The 18,286-nt window shown below is 33.4% G+C and overlaps 1 pseudogene; it reads right to left on the minus strand.

Moving 5' to 3' along the window:
• Positions 1 to 15,265, minus strand: part of LOC107609694 — a 43,457-nt pseudogene extending 28,192 nt beyond the window's left edge.

Genomic DNA, 18,286 nt, shown 5'->3' on the forward strand with positions numbered 1-18,286 from the left:
CCTGAGCCGAACGAGCCTTTTGAGGTGTACTGTGATGCATCGTTAAAGGGCCTAGGATGCGTGCTGATGCAGCATCATAATATGGTGGCGTATGCCTCACGACAGTTGGAATCCTCGATACATTGGTCCATTTCAGATCCTGGAGAGGATTGGGCCGGTGGCGTATCGGGTGGCTCTACCACCTCATCTTTCGAACCTGCACAATGTGTTTCACGTGTCGCAGCTTCCGAAGTACACTCCTGATGCTAGCCATGTGTTAGAACCCGAATCGGTTCAGTTAAGGGAAGATTTGACGCTTCCAGTGGCTCCAGTCAGAATTGATGATACTAGTATTAAACGATTGCGTGGAAAAGAGGTTTCATTAGTCAAAGTGGCTTGGAGTCGAGGCGGTGTTGAGGAACACACTTGGGAACTTGAGTCGGAGATGCGTACGGATTATCCGCACTTATTCTCAGGTAATTTGATTTAAATTTTGTGGGCAAAATTCCCAATTAGGTGGGTAGAATATAAGACCCGGTTAATTAACGGCTAATTAACCCATAAATGAGAATTTATTCTAGAAAGCCAAAAATTTTATTTTTATGGCTTAATATGATAGAGGAGATTGAGACGAGAATTTCGGTACCAATTTTATAGAAATCGGACCAAGATTGGACCGAACGGGCCAAATGTTTTGATTGATTTTGAAAAGAGTTGAAAGTGGCTTGTTTTGAAAATGGCACTTTGTGGTTTTGTATGAAAACATAGTTTTTGGGAATACTTTGACGGGACATAACTTGGACTACGGATCTTTGATTTGTGCCAAATCTGTTTAGAAATGAAATTGGATCCGGGATGTCCATGCCGTTCGAAGAACGGGTGAAAAACGATTTAAAATGAGTAAGTTATGTCCGTCGGAAGATTGGGGGTTGAATATGTGAATTCTGCAGTTTTTAACTTAGAAAATTTTTAGCAGAATGACTCCCCGCACGTAGGCGCACTTGGCGCGTAAGCGCCGTTCTTCCAGGAAGCGCCATCCACGCGTGCGCGTGATGTGCGCGGGCGCGCCGAATGTGCTGCACCCAATGCCCAGCCATTTTCCCGAGAGTTGTGCCAAAGTTGTGCCAGTTTTGTGCTTGGGGCGCAAGAGTACCCACGCGTATGCGTGGCTGACGCGTGCGCGTCGTTTGGCTAATTTTCAATCCGCACATTCACGCGTATGACGCTTGCGCGTCGATGAGCTTAGTGATCGGAGTGTTGCGCTTTCGAGTTGCGGTTTTTGTCTACCCCTTTTTCTACAAGGCTCCTAGTTATAATCAATCATTCATACTACTATACGTACTAAATTTTTGTTTTAGAGGTCGTAATACCTTGCCATCTCTGAATTATGACTTAAGCATAAGTCTCTGTATGGTAGGGTGTTACAGTGTATATCTTGAAAATTGAGCTGTAATTGATTTTTTAATAATTTGATTCCTTTTCTCTAATCCCGCAGCACTCCACAACCCCAGAAAGTTGATGAAAGCACACCGACGGTGTCACCAACTCCATCTAAAATGTAAGTTCAGCACAATAGAACTTAATTTTCAATATCATTCGTCTATTCTTATTCTTATAGTATGATATATGTCAACATGCAGTGATCCAGCCCCTGAAGTCACCGCTGTTACACTATTGATGATGGCCCGGACAGCATCCTACGTACCTAAAGAATTTTCGTTGCCATCATTTAGCCTTGACTTGACTGATTCAAGCCAAGAAGAAGCACAGACCCAAGAGGGGTAGGGGCAACCAGAACCTCAGGTGGGAAAAAGTCCGAAAACTAGAGTACTAATAGAAGAATTAGATGAGTTGGTGGAAAAAATTACAAAGAGTGGAGAAAAGACAGCACTGGATTTTGTAGAAGGTAAAAGTCCTCCAATTGAAAAGCAGACTATGGGCCAGATTTTTGACAAGTTTGAAACACCTGCAAGGAGAAATTTAATGTCGGCCGAAATGAAAGAAAAATGCTACCTCTGGGCCACACGTATAAGAACATATGGGGACGGAAGTACTGATGAGTATGATCCACTTTGCACACTCAATGTCCAACAACCATTGGTGTTGTCAAGAGTCCACTTTGCATCTCTAAAAGCTACTTCACATATCGAAGTTGACATAAGATTAGAATAAGATTAATGATTATGTTATGACATGTGACTGCAATATTGATTGATGTAATTAATTTGGCTATTTTGTTTTTCTAGATTGTCACTGCTATGTGCCTGATCCTGAACCAAGAAAATATTAAAAGATTCCAGGAAGAAATTTACTGTCTCCCACCTAATATTGTGGTAAGGTGTAATGTATTAAAATTTGGGTTCATTTTGTTATCTTTTGGGTGTATTAAAAGATTTCTTTTGGTGTTTCTCAAATGCTACAGAGCATGGCCATTGGAAATCATCCAGTTGGGGAGTTCTTACAGCTGAAATCCATAAAGCCATTTAAGGTCGAAGACTACCTAATGTTTATACCCTTTTTGGACCGAACAAAATTAGTATCACATCCATATGTAAGTTTTCATTTCTAAAACTTCTTATCACAATTCTTTGGTTATCTACGAATTAAACTAAAACACTATTCAATGTGGACATGTTTCAAATTTTTGCACCTGTTTGCTATTCAGAGCATTGGTGGATATGGGTGGCTGATGTAAGAAAGAAAAAATTTTATATACTTGACCCCTATCACAAGGAGTGTCTGTCCAAAGCCAGAATGAAGTTAAATAAATTTATTGTAAGTTTATTATATTTTTTGCGTTTTAAAATTTTGGTGCATTTCAATTCAAAGTAAGGCGTATATTGTGATCCTTTGAGTGTATTCATTTGTTAGATTTATTTCTTCTTATATTCAGCTTTGTTTTTTGTTTTAAGGGGTATGTGATTTCGAGAATTAGGGTATATGCCGGGGGACACCTCTCAAGATAAAAGATCATGAAATTGAACCTCCTTACATTGACATTTCAGACCAACAAACACCGTACAAATCTTTCACTCTGAAAATTGTGTTTTCACTTGCTGTCCTATTTTAATTTGCTAAATTATTTTTTGTTTTTAGCTATGATCGTGCTGTTTATGTCATGAAATGGCTTGAAATAATCAACCCTCAAAACGTTAAAAAGGGGAAGTATGAGTGGGACAATTGGACTCAGGTAATCTATCTATCTATTCTATTATATAAAAATCATATTTCTGTACTTAATGATGGAGCTGACGTGGCATGCTTTTGAGAGTGTTTCCCGATTTATTTCTTTTAACTCATTAATACAACTTATTACGATAAAATAACTATATCAATTTGATTTGGTAGTATTTTCTAATTTATTTATTTTAATATTCTGTTAATAATTTTTAATTTATTTCTTTTAATTTATTAAACTAAATTTATTATGTGTACTAATTAATTAATTTGATTAATTTATTAATCATTAAAATAATAAATTTATGAATAAAATAGGTAATTGAAATATTTTCAACTAATAATTGAGTCAAATCAAATCATATCATATATATTGAGCTAAATTCAAATAATGTGAATTAAAGACTAAATTAAAATGAGATAATTTCTTATTTATTCAAATTGAGTGCAATAAATACAAATTAATTTTGTTAGATAATCATAGTTGTCTAATCTACTATATATAGATGGCCACACAAAATTATAAGAATCGTGATTTTTATCGCTCTTACTATTTCAACTCTTCTTTTCTTCTTTTTTTTTTCTTTATGTATAATTTCTTTTATGTATAAATATACTCAAAATAAGAAAGTACGGATGAGTATTTTATTGATTGTTTGTTTGATGAATATATCTCAATTTAGGCATTGTACTACTGTAGATAGAAGTTGACCTGTAGCAATTCAAAATGACCAATGTATTTTTTTATAGTATTAGATAGAAGAATATTTGTTAAAATGAATATACCTATTGTAATGAAAATTTTCAATTGTTATATTTTTATGTCAGTCATGTAAATTCTTTGAAGGCACAAGATAATAAAATAGGTTGACTTTAATATCATTAGAAGCTAAATTTAATAGTTCAAATAAGCACCACTAATTATGTTAAAAAAGTAATTTTATAATAATAATGTGATTTACATATTAATTTTTTCGAGTAAATTCATTTCAAAATTAAATGTAGAAGTTAGATTCAATTACGCTAAAATTTTAAAGGTAATATAGAATTTGACAACAAAATTAACATTTATTAAGGAAATAAATTTATTTATGGCTATTTCCTAATTATAAATAATAACAAGACTTATGAAAAAGTATTAATGTCATCATTTTTAACAATTAAATCATAATATTAGGTAGTTGATAGTTTTATAGGCGGAAATTATTAAGTAATTACGTAAAAATTAGCAACGAACAAGCAATAAGGATTAAAAAAATCGATTATATAATACCAATTTCATAATTAAAATATGTCACATATCATATTCTTATATATTCTATTTATTATCTATTCTATTATATAAAAATTAAGTTTCTGCACTTAATGATGGAGTTAACGTAACATGTTTATAAGAATGTTCAGCGATTTGTTTCTTTTAATTCATTAAATACAATTTATTATGATAAATTAACTATATCAACTAACTGATTTGATTAGATATTTAAATCATAGACTATGGACAAATTTTTTTTTTTTTAAAAAAATCTTATGGATCAACATGTAATTTTTTATATTTTTATTTTTTTTCTAAAATTTTTTAGACTTATCAACCTTTAAGTTGTCTATATATCACTTCTCAAAATATTATGATTTCATAGGATATAATATGTGGGGTAAATCACCTTTAAAAATCATTTGCATACCAATTTTATGTATATCCCCCAAATTAAAAAAGGCTACGCGCATGTCTCAATTTACATATCTCTGTAAATCAAATTTATGAAGTTCGAATTATGTGTTTTCGTAGTAAATCGAATCTATAATATTCAAATTACTTGGATGCTATCTATGTTACTAAATCGAACGAAGGAGATTCAATTTAAAATGAGTTGGATTGCTACTAAGTGAGTATAAATCGAACCATATTGCTTCGATTTAGCATGGACCACATAAATCGAAATTTATAGATTCAATTTAGTAGGGGATGACATAATTCAAATTCTTTGAATTCAATTTACTTTCGAATCACAATGTGAAGTAATTTGAATCCTATAGATTTGATTTACTATTGATTACCCTAATTCAAATTCATTAAATTTGATTTATATGGAAATGTAAAAGGAGACAACTAGGTAACGTTTTTGGATTTGAAGGATTCAATAATTTATATATAATATATAAAATATTAATATAATTTTACTCTATTATAATTTTTTATTTTCTTACTTTTCCTTCCATCCAAGCAAAAGAAAAATTTTTCTCTATTTTCTTTCCATTCATTTTTGCTTTATCTAAACAACACACACAAAAAATATACTTTTCTTTCCTCTCATTTTCTTTCCTCTTATTTTCCATCTTATATCCAAACAATAGCTTAGTGTTTATCCTTTTATCTTCTATTAATATTGTTATAACAAGGATACATATGACCTTATGAAAATGATATAACCTAAACTCTGATTATCACAAAAACAGTTAAAATGGATATTTGCAAGGATCACTCGCGTTTTGTGGCTAGATGGGGACTCGTGAAATCCTCACAACCTGCCACGCGAAAAAGAATAGGGACTAGGGGCGGCAAACAGGCCGAACCCGTCGGGCTGTCCCGCATAACCCGCCAAAAATGGCGGGTTGGGCTGGAATTTTGAGACCGCCAAACTTAAAAAGCTGGCCTATCCCGCACCGCTTAATCCATGGGTTTCGGCAGGGCGGGGGCGGGATGGGACAAACTTCTCCGCTGGGCCAAGCTTTTATTTTATTAGGGCCAGTTTTTTACAAATTTCTATGATGTTATTGATCTACGAGAGGATGAAGATGATAATTGAAGATGTTCTAAGTTATATTTCGGATTACGTTTTATGTTTGATTAATTATAAACTTGAAGATGTTTAATTATATATTTTGGATAATATTTGTTTTGATTTGAACAATGTTGGTTTTATTATTTTATTTCAAAAAATTTGGTTTATAATTATGTTTATTACATATTTATAATTATTAAAATTTTAATGTGTGTGAATTTAAAAATTATAATTTTTTTATATTTTTATAAATTATAAATTTATTGAAATTATTGTGAAAAATTATATATTATTTAATATTTAATGGTTTATAAAAAAAGGAGATCTCGCCAACTCGCAAGTCTACCATTAGGTGGAACGGGGGAGAAATTCAAGACCGCCTTACTAGGCGGGGCGGGGCGGGGTAGACCAGCCCACTAGATGGCAGATTTTTGGCGAGACAGGGCGGATTTTTCCATTTACCACCCCTAATGAGGACACAGACATAAGTACCCGCTCCATGGAACGTATTAAATATACACAAATATAAAATTATTAATTTATCCTAATTTATACATATATAAATCCATTTCTTGAATTTAGTAACCCTAATTTCTGCTTCCAATTCAAATTTTTTCTTTTTCTTCCAAACTCATTCTCAACCTCGATCCTCTCTCTCTAACTCACTTTCTCTACCTCTCAAGTTCGTCACTACGTCGCTCAGTATCGTCTCAAAAAATTATGTTATGTTATTATGTTGGAACATGTTTTTATGTTTTCTCCTTTTAAAATGTTATTTTTTATAACGAATATGTTATAAATTGTGTTGAATTATATTAAATTGATTATTTTATGATTATTATATTATGTCTTTTTATATTAATTTTTTTCAAAAGTTTTCAAAGAATATTCGTAGATACCCGAAAAGATTTACGTTTCCTAAGGGATAATTAAACATAAACTTGCAATGACAAAGAAAGAACGCAGTCATTTTTTTAAAATAGGAATGAGGGATGGGAAGGGGGCTTCTCACGCTCCCCTAAGTACTCATTACCATATATAACTAGCAATGGAGATCCAATTTGAGTCAATTTAAGAGGGGACGCATAGACTTTATCTACATTGGGCCTTTAAGGTAATGAACCTAAGTTAAATTTAGAACCCTAACAATGGATTTTAGTTGATCTTGCTTGCATTGAGGTCTTACTAGACCCAAATATATATTGGATTAATATTTTGAGTAATTGTTATAGCAAATACTATACTATTTAATATTATAACACTTAGTATATATAAAAGTTGTATATATTTAAAAGATATTTTTTATTCAAATTAAAAAAATTAATTATCTCTTTTTTAGCTTTAAATATTATTTTTTAATGTAACGAAAAATAAAAATAACAATAATTACTCACATAATTAAAATAGATAATCTTAATATATACATGACACTATATATATATATATCAAAGATTATTATATATGATATATAATTTTTTTTCTTTTCTATAATGACTATTTATATAATTTATTCAACAATTTTTTCATCTTAACATTTAATAAAGTTAGCATACAAAAGATTATTTAACATACAAAATAAGTAATTTAAGTCATCATCTAAGACAATAAGCATAATAGTGCAAATACATATTTATTTATTAGTAGTGAAAAAATATGTAAATAGTATAAATTGATATTTTTTAGTATAAAAGTAATAATAAAATTTAATTACATAATTAAAAAATTATGAAGAATTTTTTAAATAATAATAAAAAATAAGATCACTATTTTCATATATTACAAAGTTTATGAAAAAAATTTGGATAATAAATCAATCCTCACTAAATTATACATTAATTCTGTCAAAAAATAAATAATCAATACATTGGATATTATTATTTACGTACTAATATAATATATATTATCGATTATTAAGTTTATAATTAATTTTTAACCTAATTTTTGGTAATTAAAATTTAAATTATTGAAATTATTAAATGTTAAATATTTTGCATTTAACCGATTTATTTTTTTATTGAAATTAAAAAAAGATGAGTTGTTAATCAATTCTAAATTTAAATTTAAATTTGAGTAAGAAAATAAAAAATATTTTAAATTTTATCTCGCTAACCAGAATTAATTTCAAGATAAGAAATTACTTTATACATCGTATATATTATAGGATAGTATGGTCATTTATTATTTTTTAATGGTAAAAAATGGTGTAAGAAATTAGAAGAAAATGTATTTACAAGTTTAAGAAATATTAATTTATTTTTCAATAGAATAAATTATATATTGAATAATAAAAGTTATTATTAGTTTCTCTTCACACTAATTAATACTCAACGATGGTGTTTCGGTACACCATGTTATCAAGAAATATTAATCGATCTAATAACTTTTGTAATGATATAAGTTTATGAATTTAAAAATTTAAAAATCATTTCATAAAATGTAAAGTTTTAATGAGTAACAATGTTGATCATATTGTTTTGACTTCAAAAATGAATATGATACCAACGAGTAAAATTATCCCAAGTAAATTTCAATAAAGACAAAAGTCCATAAGTATTGCTATTAATGAAAAATTAATCTATTTTAAAGACAAATACAATTTTTTTCTACGGATTCCTAACTCAGCAAGTCGAGGACGACTAATCCACCGCATATTGATACTCTATTTATTAAGGGTTTGTCGCGCTAACTAATGGATTATTTATACACACAAGACGAGATTCAAACTCCAAATACTTACTTAACCAGGCAAATAAGATGATCATTCAACCAATCCAATTGAATAAAAAAATATTAATTATTTTTAATACTTTTAAGTTATAAAATATTTATAATAATAATTACTATATATATTTTTTATTTAAATTTTAATAAAAAAATTTATATAATTTTATATATTATCCCGTACAGGGTACGGGAACATACACTAGTTGATAACCAAAGAACCAAGTGCAAACAAATTAAGTTGTATTATTTCAAGATTAACTTGTTTTTCCGTCACTGTACATAATCACTTAAATTCTACATAAGTCACACACATAAAGCAAATAAGGATCAAATTTTGCTATTTCCACTTCTACAAAGTTGATAAGTCACTTGGAAGAAAGAACTGCTTGTGGACCAAAAGGAGTATACGCTGTTTCTCTCTCAGCTGTAAGACATTGTGCCTTCTAAAATTTTTTTAGCACGGCCTTAAAATCTTTTGCGGGTTACAGGATACGGGAACATACATAAGTTGTATTTAAAACTATATAACTCTCCATTACTTTTCTAAATTAATAGAGTTGATTAAAAAAATATTCTTTCAAACTGTAGGTAGAGAGGTGGACCACTTCAGAGTAGAAGTTGCTTCCCGAATTCTTTTTCATGAGATGAATCATGACAGTGATACAGCGATCAGGAGAAGTGAAGTAATAAGATTGTTGAAGCCATCTACAGCTTTGTTGAGTCCATATTGTTAAGTAGATTCATATGACATTAACAGTGACAGTGATTGATTTTAGTTTTATCTAGTCTTGAAATAGTTTGAACACTTGTAAATTTTGTGAATATTTAATGCAGTTGTATTATAAAATTTGTTTGCATAATAAACTGTCTGTGCTGTATTTAAAAGCTGTAAATTACAAGTACAAAAAAAATAAAGGAAAACAACAATAAACTAACTAATACGCCCAATTACTTTAATTATGGACCCAAATATAATCCGAATACACCCAAATATATACCCTAAAACCTAAACAATAAACCTGTAAACCCTAAAACCCTAAACCTCTAAAACCATAAACTCTAAACCCTAAACTCAAAATTCTAACACCCTAACCCCTAAACCACTAGACCCTAAACTCTAAAACCCTAAAATTGTAAACCCTAAACCCCAAAACCCTAAACTATAAACCCTAAAACCATAAACCTTAAACCCTAAACCCTAAACCCTAAACCCTAAACCCCTAGACCCTAAACTATAACCCCTAAAGCCTAGAATCCTAAACTCTAAACCTTAATTATGCACCCAAATATATACCCTAAAATTCTAAACCCTAAATCCTAAACCCTAAAATCCTAAACCCTAAACCCTAAACCCTAAACCTTAATTATGCACCCAAATATAAACCGTATACACCCAAATATATACCCTAAAACCCTAAACTCATAAACCCTAAACCCTAAAACCCTAAAACCCTAACCCCTAAATCCCTAAAACCTAAACCATAAAACCCTAAAACCATATACCCTAAACCCTAAACCCTAAACCCTAAACCCAAACCCTAGACCCTAAATCCTAACCCCTAAAACTAAAATCCTAAATCCTAAACCTTAATTATGCACCCAAATATATACCCTAAAACCCTAAATTCTAAACCCTAAAACTCTAAACCCTAAACCTTAATTATGCACCCAAATATAATCCGTATACACCCAAATATATACCCTAAACTCCTAAACCCCTAAATCCTAAACCCTAAACCCTAAAACCCTAAACCCTAAAAACTAAAAAGAACACTAATTTCTAACATAAACAGTAGCATCTGAAAAATATAAAATTAAAATGTCAAACATAAGAATATTCAAAAATACACCCAAAAAGCTGAGCGTTACACCAATATCCTGTAACTATACACCCAAAAACCTATCTGCTGTTGCTGGATCCCTGAACTGATAATTCATAATATGTCCGTGATATTGGCTGGAATTTGCTTGGACCACTGATGCAGCATCAAAAAGGTTTAACTGAAAATAATAAACTCACATATTAGCAAAACTATTAACAAAATAATTAAACTCAATTACCACCTATTTAAAGAACATCACTTTTACCTCGCTTAGAGCTTTCATTTTCTTCTTCTTTGAGGCATTTGCAATCTGTTTGTCCAACTTTGAACCTAGTCTATTTTTTGGACGTCCTCTTGTTTGAACCCTTGGAGGGCTTTGAAGCTCGTTAACGGATTTCAAGTTGGCATCTTCGTGAGATAATGAACATGTCCCTTTCCTTTTGGCTTTCAGTTCTTCCATCTCAACCATGACGTTATCGTACACACGGCGCAGAATGGCAGTCAGCTCCTCAGATTCTGATACAAATTCGCATATATTTTGAGAACGAAACACCAATTTGTCAAACCTCTTGCTTCTTGGCTCCAACAGTGGCTCGTCATGGCTGCTCTTGATGTGTGTGTGTCGCCTCTTTACCTTCTTGCTCCATCGTTCCAATATATATCTCGGTGACACTTGGGTTACTCGTTCAAAGCTTAACATGCTTAGGGCGTGATGGAACAATATCCCTCTTGACTCGAATAATAAGCATTGACATTTCACTTGGGCCGCTACTGAGTCATAAGTAACCGTAAACTTGTTGAATATTGAGCTGAAAACTTGTTCTCCAACTTCGTATACTGAATAGCCTAGAGCGAAATTCATTAATCTTGTGATGCAATTCGCCTCCCCTCTGAATTGTGCTTGGACTTTCCTAAACTTTTGGTGAGTATACACATGTTGAAACTGAGCTTCAATGGAGGATTTTGTTGCACACGGTATGACCGTGTGAAAATCTGTAGCATCCGATTCTCTCTCTGTTTGCTCCGTACTTCTAAGGCAATTATCGTATTTTTTGACAAATTGGATAAGTGAGCTGTTCCGGGTAATGAACTTGTTAAAAAATGAATGCATGCTCTCGCTCCTTTGTGTGCTTTTCATCCTGGCCTAGAAGTGCTGATCCAGATAAATTAGAACCCATATATGACGGTCTTCATAAAGATCTGCAAAATACACCCAAATCAGACTATAATGCACCCAAAAACATGCAATTTGCACCTCTGCTGCAGATTTTAAACATCATTACCTGAAAGCCACTTGTTGTCCACAAGACCATACTTCAGTAGAAAATCATCCCAATTCCTATCAAATGATTCTTTGGTATGAGAGTTCCAAACAACTTGACTCATTTCTTGTTCAATTTCTGTGTGTCCCTTGTATCCGTTTAATTTGCTTGAAATCTTCATGACGTGCCAAATACACCAACGGTGAATTGTTGTGGGTATACAAGCTTCCATAGCCCTTTGAATCGATGCACATTGGCAGTGAGAATCCCTTCAGAGCATTTCCTCCCATGCAACGAAGCCAACATTGAAATAACCATTTGAATGATTCAATATCTTCGTTTTTCATCAAAGCGCATCTAAGAAGTGTTGACAGACTGTGGTGATTCACCCCGACAAAAGAACCATAAACCAGATTATACCTGAAACAGATTACGACAAAATAGAATTAAAATCAACAAAATAAACCTAAATAATGATCCTATACACCCAAAAACCTCCAATATACACCTCTGTAGCAGATTCATAAAACAACATTAATTCAACATCATAAACCAGAACAACATGTTACCTGTTTGTATTATAGGTGGTGTCAAATGAAATAACATCTCCGAAATACTCACAGGAAGCTCTGCTCCTTGCATCTGCCCAAAAAGTAAGCTTAATGGACTGATCGTCCTCGAGTTTGAGCTCAAAAAAGAAATTCTGATTCTTCTCTTTCATTCTTAATAAGTATTTTCCGAATTCTTTTGCATCCTCTTGTTTCGAAATATTTCGCACTTCTCTAGAGATGTAATTCCTCACGTCTTTTTCACTAAAATTTAACTCGTGGTGACCCCCGGCTGCTGCAACAAATGATTGGAAAGTTTTGCTAGGTCTGATACCGGCTTCCTCGTTATTCTCTATTGTACGACGCATGGACATGCTTAGTTTCCTGTGCTGTTTGAGCATCTGTGGATTTGGACAGTAAGGATGTGAATGATGCAACATGACCTTCGAAATGATCCAAACACCAACATCCTTCAATACGTGTATATAAATTATTGCAGGACAATTTAAACCAACTGAGGGGTTTTTCTTCTCGGTCGGAGATATTTTCGATTTCTATTTTCCTTCTCTGCTACATGTAATCAATTGATTCTTAATTCCGTTTCCCTTCTTATTTGTGCACCAAACTCTTGTAGAAAAACCTGCAACCTTTGAATAATCCTTGTAGAATTTTACAGTGTCTTCAAGGGTTTTAAAAGTCATCTCAGCCTTGGGGACAAACTGGTCATCAACACCACAGAAGGTCTGCAAAAATACACTCAAAATACACCATATTAAAACAAGCATAAACTATTGAATGCAAATACAACTATAAAACCATTATCAAAAATAAGAAAACCAGATTCATGAATCATAACGAAATAGAAACTAAAATAATTCAACTAAAATAATTAGACAATTCACCCTCTGTCAGATGAAAAGTCATAAACTGTAAATGCACCCAAACTTTCCTAAAATGAACCCAATTATTACTGATCTACACCCGAATATTTGATATAAAATGGACAAAATTATTTTAATTCTAATGAGAACTAGTGCATTAGATTCAATTCAAACAAGGAAGAATAAACAGCAAATATAACAGGCAAAGTGCACGCATTATTCAGCTACACAATCAAAAACTACTAATTAGATTCAAATTCAGATTCAATTACTAACTAAAACTAAATTACACATCAGAAACTTCATTGGATTAAGTTTCAAAATCCACTTCGCTCTGGTTCAGTTGACAATCTGAAGTTGAATCATCCATTATCTTCAAAAACGATTTCACAGCTTGATGTCAAAAAATAATGGATAAACGCACAATGAAAAATCTGAAGCACGTAAAAGACAAAGGAGATGGCAAAGAGAAATGCACGAAAAAGATGGAAGAGAGAAGGCAAGAAAATGCAAAAAAAATTCGAAAAAGGAAATGAAATCCTTTCGAAAAAGGAAGTTATATATTCGTGCATTGATTGATTGAAAAATCTGTTAAGCAGACTCGTGAAACATACGTGCAATAAGAAGCGCGTTTTAGGGATAAGGGATATTGAGGACTTGTAAGACTTGTATAGTAAAAGACTTGTATGTGGAAAATCAGTAAAGATATATAACATAAAAACAAATATTCCATAATTATTCCAAAAAGAATTAAAGGTGGCAGCTTGAAAATGAATTGAATGTTCATCATCTGCCTAGAATATCTCATCCTAACCTGTGAAACAAAAACTCAAAAAATATCGTCAAATTAAAAAAACATATCAAAAGCACTTAAAATACCCAAGGCAGTTCTTAACTTATAAAACATATCCTCAGCTAAGAATTTAGTAAAAATATCAGCTAATTGATCATCAAATTCAACAAATTGAACATCAATATGTTCTTTTTGTGCATGTTCACGAATTGAATGATATTTCACTTCAATGTGTTTGGTACGAGTGTAAAACAGAATTTTTTAAAATGGTTATGGCACTCAAGTTGTCTCAATATGAAAAATATTTTCAACTTTAATCTTATAATCAATTAGTTGAGTTTTTAATCATAGAATCTGTCAGCAGCAGAGGGACACTGCAATATACTCTACTTCAGTGGTAGAAAGGATAACAGTAGCTTGTTTTTTGCTACACCAAGCATTGAGAGATTTGCCTAGGAAACAACAAATTTCATTTATGCTTTCTTATCCACCCTATCACCTTCCAAATCAGCATCACTAAAAGCAATAGAGTTAAAAGAATCAGTTTTTGGATATCATAGGTCGTAGTTTGTTGTTCCATGAACGTAACAAATTAAATGATCCTTTTCACAGCAACAAGGTGCGAGTCCTTTGGTCTTGACTGAAATCTTGAACACAAGCCCACACTTTGAATGATGTCAGGTGTTGATGACGTTAAATACATCAAAGACCCAATCATCCCTTTATACTGAGTTTCATCAACATCTTTGTGATGTTCATCCTTTTCCATCTTAATGTTAGGATGCATAAGAGTGTCCATAGGCTATGAGTTTTCCATACCAAATTTTTTGACTAGCTCTTTAGCATATTTTTCTTGATGCACGAAGATAACTTGAGAGGTTTGTTTGATTTGTAGCCTAAGAAAGAATTTCAATTCTCGCATCTTGCTCATATCAAATTCACTGGATATTAATTTTGCAAAATATCCATTTGGTACAGCTTGAATCCTTGAAACGCAGCATAAGCAAGAAGTAGCTTATTCCTTCCATTCGAACAACTAGAGCAAATGATTCATCAAAGTCTATTTCTTTTTCTGGATCATATCCTTATGCCACAAGCCTTGCTTTATTTCTCACAATCTTGTCATCTTCTCTAAGCTTGTTTCTAAAAATTTATTTTGTTTCTATGACTTTCTTTCCATTTGAATCCGAAACCAAAGTCCGGACCTTATTCTTTTCAAACTCTTTTAGCTCATCTTCCATAGATTTAATCCAAGATGGATCCTTAATAGCTTCTTCAATATTTTGAGGTTCCATAGTTGAAATAAGGGCAAAATTGCTAAATTCTAGTCTTCTTGCGAATGATCTTGTAGTAATACCTTGTGAGAGATCACCAATAATAAATTGATTAGGATAATTCTGCATGAATCTCCATTCTCTAGGTTTGAAAGCGTTCGGGTACAGGTTCAACAGAATCTATTTCTGCAGTCGAATTGTCTCCTACAGAATTAGGAGATAATTCTATTTTATCTCCAGAATTTTCATAAAAAAGAAGTTGTTCATTACTCAAAGTAGATATAAAAGTTATATTGATAAAAGAAAAAGACCTCTAGAATTCAAAAAAAGGATCATATTTTTCTTAAAGTTATTGATACTACTGATATTGGTAGAGCGCTAAAATCCAAAAAGTTTAATTTTAAATTCATTGATCTATCCCAAATTCTTAAGAGAATTGACTTGTTGTTTACCAAATTGCACTTCTTCCTAATATTTTAAATTTTGATAATGTCTTCTATGTTTTTCAACTCAAAAAGTACTATTTTGACCCGTCATATGTCCTAGTATATGATGCAATAAAAATAAAAGATGTTTTAATATATTATTATATTATGATGATAGCAATTATTGATATATCTGTTAAACATTTAAGAGAAAGAGAAATTCATTTAGTTAATGTGGTGTAGATAGGGTTAATAAAAGGAGAAGCAATGTAAAAATTAGAAGATAAAATAAAAAAATTTTATCCAAAATTTTATCAAATAAGAATAAAAATGAAAAAGAGTACGTGAAGGAAGGTCATGCAGAATCAGCACCAACAAGTGAGAGGAAAAAGTTGGTTATTGGAAATGGACAGCTGTCAAACGATCCTTCAATTCAAGAAATCAGGAGAAGCACGAGGGGGAGGGTCATTAATAGAACGCTGGATGACTTTGAGTGGTAGCAATGCAGTGGTAACCTCATTCCCTTATGAAATTCCTCCTCTGCTCTCTTTTCTTCTTCTCAAATTCTTCCCTCTCTCTAGTCTAATTCTCTCTTCTGTTCTTGTTCAGGTGCTAATTGTTGTGGCTAAACCTTGACAATTTTCCATCATTTACCGGGATTGCATTCTGCTGTTCCTTTTCTTATTAGTATGAGACAATGTTACTGTTACATTGAAATTATTTTTTTTCTTGAATTACCACTGCACTTCTTGTTAATATTACTTATTATCACTTACTCCTATTAGTTCACCCTTACATTGGTGCTTTCATTGGCCATGGCAGTGGCCGATAACACCCGGATGAAAGGGATGGAAGCAGATATTAAGCGATTGTTCCAGATGATTGAGACGGTATCCGAGGAGAACAGAACGGAGCGAGCACGAGCTTCCGAGGCAACAGATCTCAAGCTAAATGCGATCCAGTCCTCTCTTGCTCAGCTTCTCAACGAGCATCCTCACGATCGTTCCCCTTCCCGTGATTCCCGGCATGGTTCGAACTCAGGCTACGATCCTTTCACACGCAATGGTCGTCATCTTCGAAGGGTGAACTTTGATCTGCCTAAGTTTAATGGTTCTGATGCCCTTGGTTGGATTTTTTCTCTCGATCAGTATTTTGAGTTCTTTCGAGTCCCAGAGGAGGAACAACTTGCAATTGCTGCAATCCATATGACAGGTATGGTCATTCCGTGGTACCAAATGTCGCAACGCTCTGCCCCTTTTCGATCATGGGCACAGTTGAAACGTGAAATTGAACTTGAGTTTGCTCCTTCGTTGTTTGAGTCCCCAAGAGAATTGTTATTTAAGTTACAACAACAAGGGTCTGTGGGAGATTATTATGCAGAATTTGTTGCCTTAGCCAATCGCACCAATCTTGAACCGCATGAGGCCTTGCGAGATTGCTTCGTGAGTGCTCTTCGGCTTGACATTCGCCGGGAGGTGAAGGCACAATGCCCTCCATCTCTAATGCAGGCCGTCACACTCGCGCGGCTCTATGAAGACAAATTTGCCACCGTACCTCGCACTACCTACGGCCCCAACAATTTCCCTGCTCAGCAAGCTTCCCAAAACTCCAGCACTCCACAGCGGCCCACTGGCCGCAATAGCCTTCCCCCACTCTTACCCGCCCCTAACCAGCGACCCTCCACCAGCAATTCCAAGAATTCCGTCAATCGCCTTTCCCCTGCCGAAATTCAGAATCGTCGAGAAAAAGGGCCTTTGCTTTTGGTGCGCTGAAAAATTTTCGACATCGCATAAATGTGCTAACAAACACTTGATGTTGCTACAATTGGCGGGAGAAGATGACCCTGCATTAGACGACCCTGGAGAGCTTGCCCAATCCGAGAGCGCCATTTTAGAGCAATTAGAGTAGGACGTCGTGGCACATCATCTTTCATACAATGCCATGCATGGCACTAAGGGACCTTCCACCATTCGACTCAAAGCTATGACAAACGGGTTGGAGGTGCAAATTCTTATCGATGGGGGTTGTTCGGACAGCTTCATTCAACCAAGGATTGCAAAGTTTTTAAACCTGCCAGTTGAACCTTGCCCTGGGTTCAAGGTTGTTGTAGGGGACTTCGATGTTCTCACAGTGGAGGGATGCATTTCCAAGATCGATATTCACGTACAAGGCTGCAAAATAACAATTCCTGAGGTGTATGTCCTTCATGTAGCGGGTGATGATATGGTAATTGGCACTACTTGACTTGAAACCCTCAAGACCCACATTGTTGATTATGACAGTTCTTTTCTGCGATTTCTGAATCAAGGCAAATTTGTCACTATTCGTGGTGACAAGACCTTAGCTCCAGCACAAGCACAATTTCACCATATTAGAAGACTTGCTCAGACTGATTCTATAGCCGAAGCCTTCACTCTTCAAGTCCACAAAGCCGACAACAAGTCTATCAACTCTTTAGAGCTGCCTGGGAACATGGACCCTGCACTGATGTTATTGCTTCATAAATATGTGACGGTGTTTGATCAACCAGTTGGCTTACCTCCGCAGCGAGCTCAGGATCACAGCATTCCTCTTATCCAGGGAGCGGAACCTGTGAAAGTTAGGCCGTATAGATTCC

Source organism: Arachis ipaensis, chromosome B07, assembly GCF_000816755.2.
Source record: "Arachis ipaensis cultivar K30076 chromosome B07, Araip1.1, whole genome shotgun sequence".
In the NCBI taxonomy this organism is placed as follows: Eukaryota; Viridiplantae; Streptophyta; class Magnoliopsida; order Fabales; family Fabaceae; genus Arachis; species Arachis ipaensis.